The sequence below is a fragment of the Mesocricetus auratus genome, unplaced genomic scaffold (assembly GCF_017639785.1).
Source record: "Mesocricetus auratus isolate SY011 unplaced genomic scaffold, BCM_Maur_2.0 Super-Scaffold_100045, whole genome shotgun sequence".
NCBI lineage: Eukaryota > Metazoa > Chordata > Mammalia > Rodentia > Cricetidae > Mesocricetus > Mesocricetus auratus.
Window position 1 is genome coordinate 7,998,713 of NW_024429222.1, and position 14,042 is coordinate 8,012,754.

General features: G+C 46.7%; 1 long non-coding RNA gene across 2 annotated transcripts; it reads right to left on the reverse strand.

The window, feature by feature from the left end:
• Positions 1 to 4,508: 4,508 nt before the first annotated feature.
• On the reverse strand, positions 4,509 to 8,462 carry LOC110342647. Of its 2 annotated transcripts, none has more exons than XR_002384772.2 (3): positions 8,324 to 8,462; positions 6,632 to 6,742; positions 4,509 to 5,540 (listed from the first exon to the last, which is right to left on the reverse strand). It is a non-coding gene; the product is annotated as an uncharacterized LOC110342647 (long non-coding RNA). The 2 variants fall into 2 exon arrangements; XR_005873039.1 differs by having other exon boundaries at positions 8,318 to 8,453.
• Positions 8,463 to 14,042: the final 5,580 nt, after the last annotated feature.

A 14,042-nucleotide genomic window follows, 5' to 3' on the forward strand; every position in this document is an offset into this window, starting at 1 on the left:
TTCAGTGATTATTGAGAACCTACTAAACACCGGACACTATATGTTCTGGGAGTTAGAAAAGCAAATACGTCATGTACATTAGTCAGAAGAGGTTGTTTCATGCTGCAGTAACAAGCCTGCTCGGAAACGTAAAGCAGTGTGTTGATTTCTCTTTTAACTGTGTGTCCACCACTGGCCAGCAGGGGGCTCTGCAACCAGATTCCGTTATTCAGAGACTGGTGTTCAAAGGGCGCTTCTGTGTTTCTGCAGCAGTGGGGAAGGGAGGTAGTAAATCATGCACTCATTCATTAAGCTTCCCCCTGGAAGTAATGGGTCACTTTTGCTTACATTCTATTGCTTGAGGAGTGCCTACCATGTGCTGGATGGAAGAAAGAAGTGGGGTGTTTGTCCGGCACATGACTGCTACCCCCAACTCACTCTTTGTCCCTTGGGAGGACAAACCTAAATCACTAGCTCCACAGCACTGTGCTGTGCAACAGTTGGTCTGACAAAGGAGACAGCTAGGGAGTGACTAACAGCTCAGTGACGCATGCAGCATGGTTGTGCTAGGCTGTGGCGTGATTCATGTCCTGGTTGGGGTGGCAAAAGATTTCATCATGCTACACAGGACACCACGCAATTCGAAACTTAGAATTTTTTTGTACTGGAATTTTCCATTTCATATTCTGGGTTCTCACTTAACCACAGGTAATTGAAAACTTTGAAAACAAACCCCTGGATAACTAATGTATATCCCAAGAGGGGAAGATGGGCGTCCCAAGTGATACAAAAAAAAAAAAAAAAAAAAAAAACAGCAGGAAGGATCGGGTATGGGAAAACATGCCTTGCCCAGGCACATAGACAAGACATCCAGTTTGGTCAAACAGGCTTTTCTCGCACACAGGAGTACTCCTGCCTGTGCATGTGTGTGGATATGTGGGCCGCCATTATCATATTGGCTCCCAGTTTTCTATAACACACTCCCCAGGCACTGTCCTCTGTCCACCTGATTCCAACGCTTCTTTGGTCCTCACTGATATGATGTGCACTGTCAGTAGTGTCTAGAGCCTCGGGGTGTCAGAGCAGACAGAGTCCCAAGGCTCCTGACTGGACCAACCATTATCAAGCAGTTTAGATGCTAGATTCAGAGGCTCCAAAGAGAGCACAGGGAAAGTCCGAAGTGATTGCAACAGGACCAAAACCCCAGCACTTAGGGAGCTAAGGCAGGGGGGTTGTGAATTTGGCACCAGCCTGGGCTGTTCTCAAAAAAAAAGCTACAAGTTGGAGAGGAGAGAGGTCACAGCCGGGACAGCAGCACACTCGAGGGATGTGGGGGACTGAATGGTAGCCATACATACACACCCTTCAAGTCTACCTTCAATCTGAGAGGGGGCTGTCTTATTTGATCATTTCAAGATAAACTGATCATGGACTTAAGGTGGGACCATGAATGTGATGGATGACTGGGGTGGTCAGCTTTCCCGCTGCCCCGGGAGGAAACTGAGGCATAGGTTAGGCTGAAATGCTGCTACTCCTGTCACTACTCAGACCTGCACTCCTCCCCTTTAATTTCTCATCCAGGAAGGACCTGAGAACCCCGGGAGAGGTGAATAGCGTGAGGGTGGATGCCGTTTCTCCTCATTCCCTCCCAGCCACCTCTCCCTCCCACTGGTCCCTCCTGTCTCCTTGTTTGTGATTCCTCGCTGCCTTGTTTAGCTATCAGAACCTGTGCCAAAACCCAAACTTAGCTGCTGAAAGCTCCTCGCCAGGATGCCTCTGAAGTTAATGGCAGAGTCTTTGAAAATGACCTTAGAAGCAAATCATAAGCAACAGAGGACACGAAACTACCTCAAGTCCGTCTGCCGGAGTGCGAGTCACCTCCAAGCTTCCATCCCCATGTAAAACAGAAGATATGATTTATAATTTATGGCGCGTTGGTGCAACCCTGATTGAAGCAAACCACTTTGATGAGGAGTTGGTTTCATGCTAGTGGAACACCACTCCAAATCAGAAAATATTTAGAACTCCATCTCCTCTGCTCCGACTCTGGCTTTGAAGTAGAGAGATTTGTATTTTATGTGCTTCTCTGAACGAAAAAAAGAAAGAAAAATGTGTGTACACTTCAACATGCATGTGGCAGAAATATGAAAACATTTGCATGTGTATCGGCACCAAAATGTAATTACTGCATTAGGCACTGAAAATATTTATAGACTCATATCTCATGTGGAAGACCTGGTTCCAATAATTCTCAGAAAATTGTGAAATTCAGATTTTGTTTTCTTGGGACTAACTTAATTTATTTGAAATTGACAACACATGAAGGACAAAAATCAAAGCCCGTCAACTTTCCACCACCCCAGCTAATGACCTATTAAAGTTGTGAGTATATATTGTGTCTCTATATGTAGGTGAACACGGTCATGGGGAAAGAAGGAATGAGGTACTTTTCTCATCATTGTAGCCAAATAATGGGAAAGCAGCAACTTCAGGGAGAAATGGTTTTGGGGGGATTCACACTTTCATGGTGGAGTGAGATGGTATTGTCCATGGAGGTAAGAATGTGAGTGTTCACATTATGATGAACCAGGAAGCAGCCAGAACACACAAGGAAACTGGGGACCACAAGGCTCCCCTACCCAAGCAACCCGTTCCCTTTAGCCTGACTTCACCTCCTAAAGGTTCCCCAACCTTCAGAAATAGCATCACCTATGGGGTACAAAGTATTCAAGCACATGAGCCTGTAGGAGACAGTCCACACTCAAGGCTAACAGTTATCCTCTGTTCTCCATAGGCTCAAGACCATCTCATAATATGTATTATATTTAATCTAACTTCAAAAGTCCCCAAAGGTTTCACAGTTTTGAGCAAAATCTCATAGCCATGAGCCCCTGTGAGGTAACAAGAATATGTCATCCTCCCATGGCACAGAGGAAACATTTATATTCCAATCAAGAGGAATGGGGTACAGGGAGAAAAGTTCAGCCAAGACCAAATCCAAGACACTGCAACTCTTCATCTACAGCATTTAGGCCTTCTGGTAGCATCATCGGGTCTCTAGTAGGCGTAGGGATAATTCTGTCTTGAACAGGCTCCATGCGGTGCTGCCATCTTTTCTCAGCAGAAGTTTCATGTTTATGACATATCCTGGTGTCTCCATTGCAACTTGGGCTTCACTTTCAGGGTTACAAGCAAGCACCTGTCAGGTTCCTTTTGCAAAGGATCTAACCCTGCTATATACGATAGTGCTTGATCTCACCAGTGTTTTTTCCAGATCTTCAGTATAAGGCCTGGTGACCCCATACCTCCTGAATTCTGTATACCTACAAACCCCGAAAGCAGCACAGGGATGATGCTCTGTTCGCCTCACTGAAGATGCAGACACCTCTCACTCGAGCCAGTACTACAGTGGCATCCAACTGAACCTGGGAAAACACTGCCCCAGCTTCTGGGTTCCACAAGGACACATGTGTGGACAAAGGGATGGTCAACTAAGAGCTGAAGAATCATTAGGAATCATTGTGGGAAGGCGATGGGATAGGGTGTATTTAAGGTAGAGAGAATGCAACTGCAAAGATCCTACGACTCAAGCACTTAGGAGGAGAGTCCTGGAAGGGTGGTCATATGAAGGACATGATACTGGGGTTCGAGAACAAATGAGAACTAAAGAAAGGTATTGCCTTGAGGAGAAGGCAATGACACAAGACTCATGGGGGAGATTGTCCAGAGTATCTGCTCAGAGCTTACCTCCAGCTCTCCAGTCCAGCTCAGCCTTGCCAGCGAGCCTCTGGCTCCCAATGCCAACTGATGCTCTTCAGTATGACACGGAGGAAAGTGAGCATGCCCTTCTGCAAGTGTGATGCTAAATGGTATTTCACTTGAGCGAGGAAACAGTCTCTGCAAGGGCTCCCGCCACATTGTCATTCTGCACAGATGTCTGCACGCACTTGACATAAGAAGATTCAATTAAACTGCCTGGCCACTGTTTCGTGATACAACCACAGGGTCAAGGCATGATGGGAATATTTAACTCCTGGTGTGAGCAGAGAGTAATTGGAGCAAGCTGGAAAATGTGTCAGCATCTGAAGGATGTGGTGATCATTTAGCAGAGGGGCTCGTGGGCAAGACTGGCCAAAGGGGAACAATGACCTAATGCACTTGTCTAAGGAGCCTAGGAGCATCGTACCCTCAACAAGGACAGAGTAAAAAGCACAGTTGCTTGTGCATGGACACTGAGGATGAGAAAACCCATGTGGGTACCACTAGTTAGGTGTTCGTAGGGTTTAGGAGGTAGAAACTGGAGGATCAGAGTTCAAAGCCAGCCTGAGCTACATAAGGTGATAACAAAACAGACACTTTCAGGCCCTGCCTCCCACCCCAACACACACACACACACACACACACACACACACACACACACACACACACACACACATCATTAGCATTCCTTGTACATCCACATTATAGATGAAAACGTTAACTGGCCGTGCGTGCCTTAAATACCAACACTCGGGAGGCAGAGGCAGGTGGATCTCTGAGTTCAAGGCCAATCTAGTCTACACAGAGAGTTCCAGGACAGCCAGGGCTACATAGAGAACCCAGTCTCAATGCCCCTTCCTCAAACAAAAGTGTTGTAGGTCTGGGAAGCTGAGAGGTCTCTGACTCAGCCCTATTATCCCCTACTTCCTATTTTCGCTGAATTATTCTACTCAGTGGATGCTGGATGCCCTAATTACCAGAATGAAGGTGAAAAAATTAATATAGAGAAGGAGAAGGCTTGCTTTAGGTGGGAGGGACAAGGATGATGGGCAAATGTCCTCAGGTGGCTGGTAAGTATGCCAGGCCTAGGACCTACCTATAGGGGGCGCAGTTACCTTTCACTCATACTAGTATTGACATGTACAAAAGAGTGTATGGTTGATGTGTTCATTCACTTATTTATTTTTGCCATGCTAGGAGAGGTCAAACTCAGGGCTCTGTAGGTACCATATAAGGCCTCTACTGCTGAGCTATACCTCCAGCCCTAAAAGGAAAGTGGGCTCTGGAGCAGGGAGGCTTGTGGAGGGGGACTTAATAAAAGGATTCTCGTCTAAGTCACCCCAAAGAGCTGGCTAGCAGAAGCACAAAGCACCCCTTCTCTCCTCACTGCAGGAACTCCAAACTTTCCTGTCTGTTTCCCATCATGCATTTCTACACCCGGCTTCAATTTCAGATTGCTTTGGAGCAGTGGTTCCCAACCTTCCTAATGCTAAGACCCTTCAGTACAACTCCTCATGTTGTGGTGACCACCCCCTCCCAGGCATATGATTACTTTCATTGCTACTTCATAACTGTAATTTTGCTACTGTTAATGAATTGTAATGTAAAGATCTGTGCTTTCTGATGGTCTTAGGTGACCCCCGTGAAAGAAGGGGCAGTCCAAAGGGGTTGGGACCGGAAAGTTGAGACCTGCTGCTTCAGGCAGTCCTGTTAATTCTCCACCTCCTCTGGACTTCTGGAAGAGGACTGTCTTGGAGGGGCTGCCACTTTGGCCTCGGCCTGCTCCTGCAGTGAGCCAGATCCTGGGGAAGATATGGAGATTGTCCAGCCATGGTCCCAATCATCTGAGAGCCCCATTATAGCACAGGGAACCATCAAGGCATTGGCCTTCTAGTCAGTATCCCAGTTTCCATCCATGTGAGGATTCAGAGCTTAACCCCCAGGCCCATCTCCATGTTCTCTCCTCCTTTCCCCAAGCCTACTTGAAAAATACTTCTAGAAACTATATGCCTCTTCCTGGCCTCCCTGAACAAAGCAATTTGTAGATATATCTTTCTTTTCAATCACCAGCTCACAAAAAAGGACACCGAGACTTATTATTAATGATGAAAGTTTGGCCTTAGCTTAGGCTTGTTTCTAACTAGCTCTTTTAACTTAAATTAACCCATATTTTTTAATTTACATTTTTCCACACACTCACTACTTCATCTCCTTTTTGCCCATCCTAGTTCCTACGCATCTAGCTGGCTACTCTGCCTGTCTTCTTCCCAGAGCTCTCTGTTTCTAGAAGTTCCTCCTAACCTCATCCTGCCTAGCTAATGGCTGTTTAGCTCTTTATTAAACCAATCATAGTGCCACATCTTCACACAGTGCAAAGGAATATTCTGCGATAGCAATTGTCATTTTGCAGCCTCGAAACTACTGCACTTTGGTTTTAGGTGCTCAGGATTGAGTCGGGACTGGTGTGTGTTGAACATGTATTCTGCCACTGAGCTACAACTTAGGACTGTTGTAACCGTACCATCTGCACCCCTGGACCCACGATTCCAATCCCTTCTCCACAGAGATGGCAAGAACAGCATGGCCTTTGCCAAATCCTGCTTTACTCGCCACTGAGCTTGCATGGTCTCAGGAAGAGGAGAAGAAAGTCTTGGGAGATCCCTTCTCCATCCACCAATCTGACCCCATGTTTGCAGCATGGGCCCTTAACTCTACACCTTTTTGTCAAAGTCCCTCACTCCGCTTCTGGGGTCACCTACCAATGCCATACCTCACTGCCCCTTCTTGATTGACAAGAGAGGCGAGTTTTCCTGCCATCTCCTCTGTCACTATTCCATGAGGGAGTCTCTTGGAGTAGTGCTACTGTAGCTCGTGACCATTTGAAACCACTCACCATGCAAACACACCTCTGGATGCATCTACGATAGTTTCCAGAAAAGTTCAACGGAATGGGGGAGCCACGCTCTGCATGTGGTGACATCATTTCATGGACCGGTTTCTCAGGCTGAATAGAAAGGAGACAGCAAGCTGAGTACCAGCATCCACCTCTCTTTGCTTCTTGACTGGGCTCCTGCTGGCCTCTGTTCCCCTCCACAGTGGACTGTACGCCATGGCATCGTGAGCCAGAGTCAACCCTTCCTTGCTTACAATGCTGTTGCCAGGATATTGTCGCAGCAGTCAGCCAAATAACTAATACACCCCCCTCCATCACCCCTTGGCTTTAAAACTCCTCGAGAACAAAATGATGGTGCCTGGGAAAGAGGCTGCTTGAGAATGAAGCGGGACACCTTCTAGCATCTTCAGATACGAAGTCCCCGCAGTGGCAGACTGCAAGGCTCGAGAAGGTCTACACCCCTTCCCCAGCATCCCAGACCTCTGTCGCCAGTGTTCCCTTCTCTTAAAGCATGTTGACTCTGGCAACACAGCAGGTCCTGCTGTTCTGTCTTCTCAGCGTTCTCCAACAGGCCAAACAGGCACCAGCCTCGGTGCTTTTGCACTGGTTGCTGCCTGTGCCTGGAACTCTGTTCCCTCAAATGTCTAGACGATGGACTCCCTCCCTCCTTCTCTGCTCATACACCTTCCCAGATAAGACTTCTCTGACCTTCCAATAAAAACAAGCGCCCTGCTGTAACATTTACCACCCCCTCCCCAGTGTTTCTGATGCTCAGTACCAGCTTCTGACCAGGCATTGTCTGTGCTCTTGCGCATCTGTGGATCACCTGACTCTCACTAGAGTGTGAGCCTCTTGAAGACAGACATTTGCTCTGTTTTGTTCTCTCCTGTATTCCCAGTACTTATGACAGCACCAGCTTACAATAGCCTCAACAAATACTTGAAAATGCATGCAAGCATGAAGAGCAAATACTAATCTCCAGACACTCGGTACGCCAGCTTTATGGTAAAGACAAATGAAACTGTTGACAATTACATTGTCATCTTGACACACCTTCAAGTCCCAGATTTGTATTAGTAACAAGGATAACAAATATTAAGCACTGACTGTATACTAAGAACTACATACATGCATACATACGTATGTACGTACATACATACATACATGCATGCATACGTACATACACACACACACACACACACACACACATTCCTGTACTGTCATTACCAGAATGGAAGTTATGATTTCATTTGGTAAATGAGGTGAGAAGGAAAGTTACATTATTTGCTCAACAACACACGGCTGCCCAGAGGCTGAGTTGATATTTGAACCAAGTCATCTATCTCTGGAGTGGGCAGGGGCAGCAAAGGTTCTCAGGCCATCTCCAGCCCATTGTATGTTAGCTTGCAGCCTGCAAGCTAAAAATGGGCCAATCCTTCCTTCCTCCCTTGCTTCCTTATTTCCAATATATTTTTAAGTTTTATTTGCTTGTTGTCAGTGGAGGGGATTGAACCCTGAGCCTTGCACACCTCCAGCTATAACATTTTAAAATAATTAGAAAAAGTATGCAGCAGGGACTGTATGTGGTCCACAATGCCTAAAATTGGAAGAGATGGACAAAAGAAAGCCCAGAGATCAAGTGATACAGCCAGAAAGAACAAAATCACAGTGTGAGAGGCCGCTTACACTCACTTAATCCTGGTTCCTTGTTCTCTGCAGTCACAAAAAGCAGCAGCTGAGTCTTGAGGTCCGGGGCACTGGGTTCACACCACCCAGAACTCACCAATTCCTAGCCTAGCAGGAGGGGCGGGCAGAGGAGGCTAGCTTTCCCCTCAGCCTCACTTCCTGCTCCTTACAGGTCTTCCCCAGCCTGGCAGAAGACCTGTTTCTTCCCCCTCTATCCTTACCACTCCGCACACCACTGCGGCTCACATGCGCGCACACGGGGACCGATGGATCTACGCTTTAGGAGAAGGGTAAAACTGACTTGATGTGAGCTGAGCCAGGGAAGCACAAGGCCTCCGGTGGTTTCCTCGCCGCATCACACAGGAAGAGCTGGACCACATCCGGAGTCTGCTGGGCCTTTTGATGTTCCCCTTCCTGCTAGCAGCAAGAAGGATGGAAGAGGGCTTCACCTCCTCCGTGCAAGCTCACAACAGCAGGCTTTCACTCTCGCTTGAAATGAATCCGAGATTTAAAAAAACAAGGAAGGGAGAGAGGAATGATTGTTGTCTGTGAGCTTTCTGAAACGAAGGGACCCTTTAAAACCAACTACAGGGTATGTGAAAGAGTTCACAAACACCTCAAAAGGGCATATCTACAGGGGAGCCCGAGGCTGTGCTGGGGCCCATTCAGGCGGGGTCACGAGCTGCCCCCAAACACACACACACACACACACACACACACACACACACACACACACACACACACACCTGAGACCTGAGTTGGGATTTCTGAAAACCAGGACTCCAGAACTGACGTTGCTTTTGTCAGCTAGGGTACCAGATCTGAAATGTCCCAAGACTCTCTTGACAGACTTACATTTATGGTCCAATTTGTAGCACCTGCCAATGGTCTGTGAGAGCCCAGGAACAGGTATGCAAGAAGTTAATAGTGGCTATCCTGGCTTAGCCCTAAGAGAAGAGGGAGACAGGAAAAGTCCTGTCTGCTCCAGGGGAACAGCGGGAAAGAGAGCCTATGTGGGCGGGGGTCTTTCTCTTAAAGGGGTCCTTTGAACCTGCGTGCTGACCAGGGTACTGCCTGAGTGTATTAATGCCAGGGGGCGGGGCAGGCCAACACAATGCCCGAGTCCTTACAGCCTGTCCGTGTGTTACGTGTGTCTGTGGTGTGGTGTGGTGTGCTGCTCACATTCCCTGAGACATTTTTGACTGGTTCTACCTATCTAACTCCAGCTTCTGTGTGTCTTGCCACCGGAAGGCTGCCAGGCAGAAGAGCAAAGGTATCCGCACGCTTGCTTCCTGTGTGTGTCCTACCAAAGGTCTGGGAGTAAAGCCAGGCACCCTGCTCCAAAGACAGGCACGCCCTCTGGCGCCTTGCACATTTGCCTGGCCTCTTCCTACTTCTTGCCTTCCCTTACCACGGCCTTCTGAAAGTGCTTCCTTAATGAATCCGTGCCCTGGAACCCTGTCTCAGCATCTTCGGGGGAAATACGAGCAAAGGCACTCATTGTTTATTTCCTTTCCTCCACCTGTACGCTCTTGAGGGCCGGGAGCTTTGTTCAGTTTTAGATTCTCAGCAACTGGAACAGTGCCTCGCATACAGAAGGAGCTCAATAGATACATATCGAGTGGCTGCATAAATGTATGCTCATGGGCGGAAATAAATCGGCACTCCTTCTCAAGAGTGCTCTCTTCATTCCATTTTATGGGCCACTGTATGACTAGGGTCATCAATAACACAAAGTTGAGGCTGCGTTAGTATTTACTGATCGATTCTTACGGCCCTTGTCTGCTCTACCCAGCTTCTTTTGAGGAAACTGTTAATGTGTCTGACCTCTCACCTGGTTGTCAGCCCTAATGGTCTGACCCTGAGGGTCTCAGAGCTACACAGGTCCTAGGCAAACAGTGAAAAGGGCCTCAGATAGATAATCAGGATGACAAACTTTCAGCTTCTTCCCCACCTTTCTGACCGACACAGGCTCAGCAGGTTTTTCTCTTGCAGTCATGGCTCCAGTCATGCCAACAGGTGCTGGCTAGCCAGATGTACTCAAGGCAAGTCTTAAACATAACGGCATGTAGGAGCTTATCCGCTCCCTTTCTTTGTTTAAGCTGCCCCATGCCACAACACTACACCCCTAGCCCTCTGGGGGAAAATGAATTTTGGTTCCATTTCCACTCTACAGGGAGTCTTTTTCTCCATGAGCACCCCCCCCCACTGTGTGTGGAGGGGTGTGGGTGTGTGTGAGAGTGCATGTTTAATTGTGTGAGTGTGTATTCATGGATGAGTGTGTATGTGTGTGAAAGTGTATGTGTTTGAGTATGTGAGTGTATGTATGAGTGTGTGAGAGAGAATGCATGTGTATGTGTGTGAAAGTGTGTGTTTGAGTATGTGAGTGTATGTATGAGTGTGTGAGAGAGAATGCATGTGTGTGTGTTTAAGTGGGTTTGTGTATGTATGCATGTATAAGTTGTCTGTGAGTCTGTCTGCTTCTTCACTTGTAATGACGTTTGTTACCTGTTGCTGTCCATTGTGTTTGAGATTTTTGCCTGCCTTTTAATTCTTCAACTGGAGGAGAGGATGAGCCCTGATCAAGACCCCTAAATAGTAAGAGCCCTACCTGTCTCGTCTTTTCCTCCTCCTTATGTCATGGGCTCAAAGCAGGTTCTCGGCACAAGAGTGTTGAACTGAGAGTGTCATTTGTTGTTTGGTTCCATGATGCAGCAGCCAGCCCCGCTGTCATCTCTTGGTCAGCTTGCTGGTTACCCTGCAGCATGGTGAGCGTATCCCTTTGAAGGATCCTTAAATTTCACCCCAGAAGTCCCAGATATCTCAGCAGTTACAAAGAAGGGACTGATATAATGGTCTTGCTGAGACCTGCCATTCAGAAAGAGTGTGACAGTGGCCTCCCAAAGAGGAGAAAAAGCCATGGAAGGACCGTTGAAACTTTCCAGAGACCGGTGCCAGGCATGGTGGTGCACACCTGTGATCCCAGGACTTAGGACACTGCTGCAGGAGGATTCCAGGCTGGGAGTACTTGGGTCCACAGGTCAGGGCAAGACATTGGTGGGATTTGTCTCAGTTTGGACTGCTATTATGTAACAGAATGCTAAGTGACTTTACAACAGAAATGTGCCTCTCAAGGCCCTGAGCCAGGAAGTTCAAGGTGAAGGCCAAGCTGTGATGAGACCTCGCTCCCTGCTTTGTGGTGGCAGAAAAACAAGCCACCACTTTCCTCATTATATGTGAACACCCATCCCCTTAAATGACTTCCCAGAGACACAAGCCTAAAGCTGTCAAACTGGGGATCCTGGTCATGGGTATTCAGTCCACACATGGTCGTCATTCTTTTCACAGCTGGTGGTGTTCACAGTCTCTACGCGTTTTTACTCCTCTGAGCCTCACCACTCAGGATGGAGTATTGTGGGTCTGGAACCGTGGGGGCGCCAGTGAGACAACCCAAGGCCTCCTTAAGTTTAATACCCTACACTTCGTGCTTCAGTGCCTTGAGCTGGTCCTAGAGGTGGGTAGTACTGTCATGCCCATTTTGTAGAAAAGAACATTGAGACAAAGAGGGCAAAAGCCACCCCGTTGGGTCAGTCTAGCTACATGAAATGTCTCTCTCAGAAGCACTTGGGAATAGACTGGTCCCTTGGAAGCTGTGACCTGCTTGGCTAGGGAAGGCTCTAGGAGCAAGGACTTCTCAGGGAGAGTTTAGCCTTTGCCTCATCCATTTTCTGTTGCTGAAAGTAGAAACCCAAGAGTGGAAATTTATATAAGAAAGAAAAGTTTATTTGGCACTAAGCCTTGGTAGGATAAAAGGGGTTCTGGGAGTGTGTGAGGTCACAGCAAGGAGGAAGTGTCTGGGTACATCTGGGATGAAGTTCCAACAGGAGGGCAGGGCAGGGGACATGATTGAGTCAGGGCACAGATTCCGGCGGGGTCATGTCACTCAATTCAGAGGTTCAAAGAAAATTTGCCAACACTAAAAGTTTTCTGCAAGCATAGGGACCAACAAATACTTTTAAAAATCAAACATAATGTATCCAGGATGCTTCTGTCAGCTTGGTTCCTGCCGTACCATGTGACTTCATGTTCTGAACACACTTTATACACTGTGTGGCTCCAGGAGCCCTGTGAGCCCTGTCCGACACCCCTCTGCCCAGGCTTGAGACTATGTGACTATGTGATGAATTGCAGAGTTTTTAAAATTGTGAATTCAGTGTTTTCGACTCCAGAAGCACAATGGTTTAATTAACCGAAAACAAAGAATATTTTCCTACCCTCATTCCTCAGCACTTGTCAAATTGGTATATATTTGGATTGTGCTGGTTAGAATATTTGATTTTAAAAATTGCTCTTTGAGTTGCCAATTTGAGCTTCATTAAAAGGATCATTAAATGAATCTTGGCTTTGGGATTAGGAAAGAATTTTCAGCAATTTCTAAAATAGCCTTGAACATATTTCTGCCACTTTGTACTAAGTGGTTATGCAAGTGGCTTTCTTGGCACTGATGACTATAGAATCAAAATATTGATCAACTCTGGAAAACCATTGAAATGCTCTGTCCTGTAGTATCAAAAATTCAGCCAAGATTTAATGCTCCTTTTCCATTTTACTTTTAGAAAGAATAGTTTGTTGAGTGTATTGTGAGGGCCAGTAGGCTAGGCCTTCAGCCATAATTATTTCTTTTATGTAAATATAAGCATATCCATCTCATTACTATGCAAATTTGTTTTCCTCTCTAATAAATGGTAAAATGATATATCTATAAAAATTGCTTTAAAATAAATTCCTTTACAATTTGTTATTAGTAAACATTTGGTTTGTAGACATATTTTATATTTCTACATAGTTAGGGCCACATAGAAATTTCTTGGGTGAAAAGGAATCACAATAGGGAAAAAAACGTTTAAGTCCTGAGCTAGGATGTAAGTGAAGCCTCTGAGAAGGCAGGGTGTAGAGTCAAAGGTGTGATGGATGTGCCAGCATGGGGTAGCCGATGTTTGTGGGGAAGCACTTTGGAAGCAGGAAAGAAGAAGTCTATCAGAGAGGTGTCGGGATTGATGAATAAGGGGTCATCCAGGGAAATGATCAAGCTTTCGTAGCAACAGAAGCTTCTCTTAAGAACCCCAAATATTAAGTGATGGCTATCCTCTTTAGTTATCGATCTCACACAGTCTGGAATCACCTAGGAGGAGAGTCTCAGTTTGGTTGTCTTGTGGGCATGCCTGTGAGGGATTGCTTAATTGGGTTGGTTGAGGCGCGAAGGTCCACTGAAGGTGGACGACACCCTGTTATGGGCTAGGCCCTGAACTGAATGCAAACGCAAGAGCAAGATGAGAACATGAATGTATGCATCAGTTTATTGCTTTCTGTTCTTTTTGTTTGTTTGTTTGTTTTGTTTTTGTTTTTTGAGACAGGGTTTCTCTGTGGCTTTGGAGGCTGTCCTGGAACTAGCTCTTGTAGACCAGGCTGGCCTCGAACTCACAGAGATCTGCCTGCCTCTGCCTCCCAAGTGCTGGGATTAAAGGCGTGCGCCACTAATGCCCGGCTTGCTTTCTGTTCTTAAACGCATATGTGATGAGACTGAAGATGGAACTGATCCACACAACTAATATTGGGAAAAGGGGTCTAAGATATGTATTTATAGACAGCAATCTCTTACACGAGAAGCTGGCTCAGCACTCTGTGGTCTCCAAACCGCAGCTAGGATCCAAGAGAGAGAGTGCGC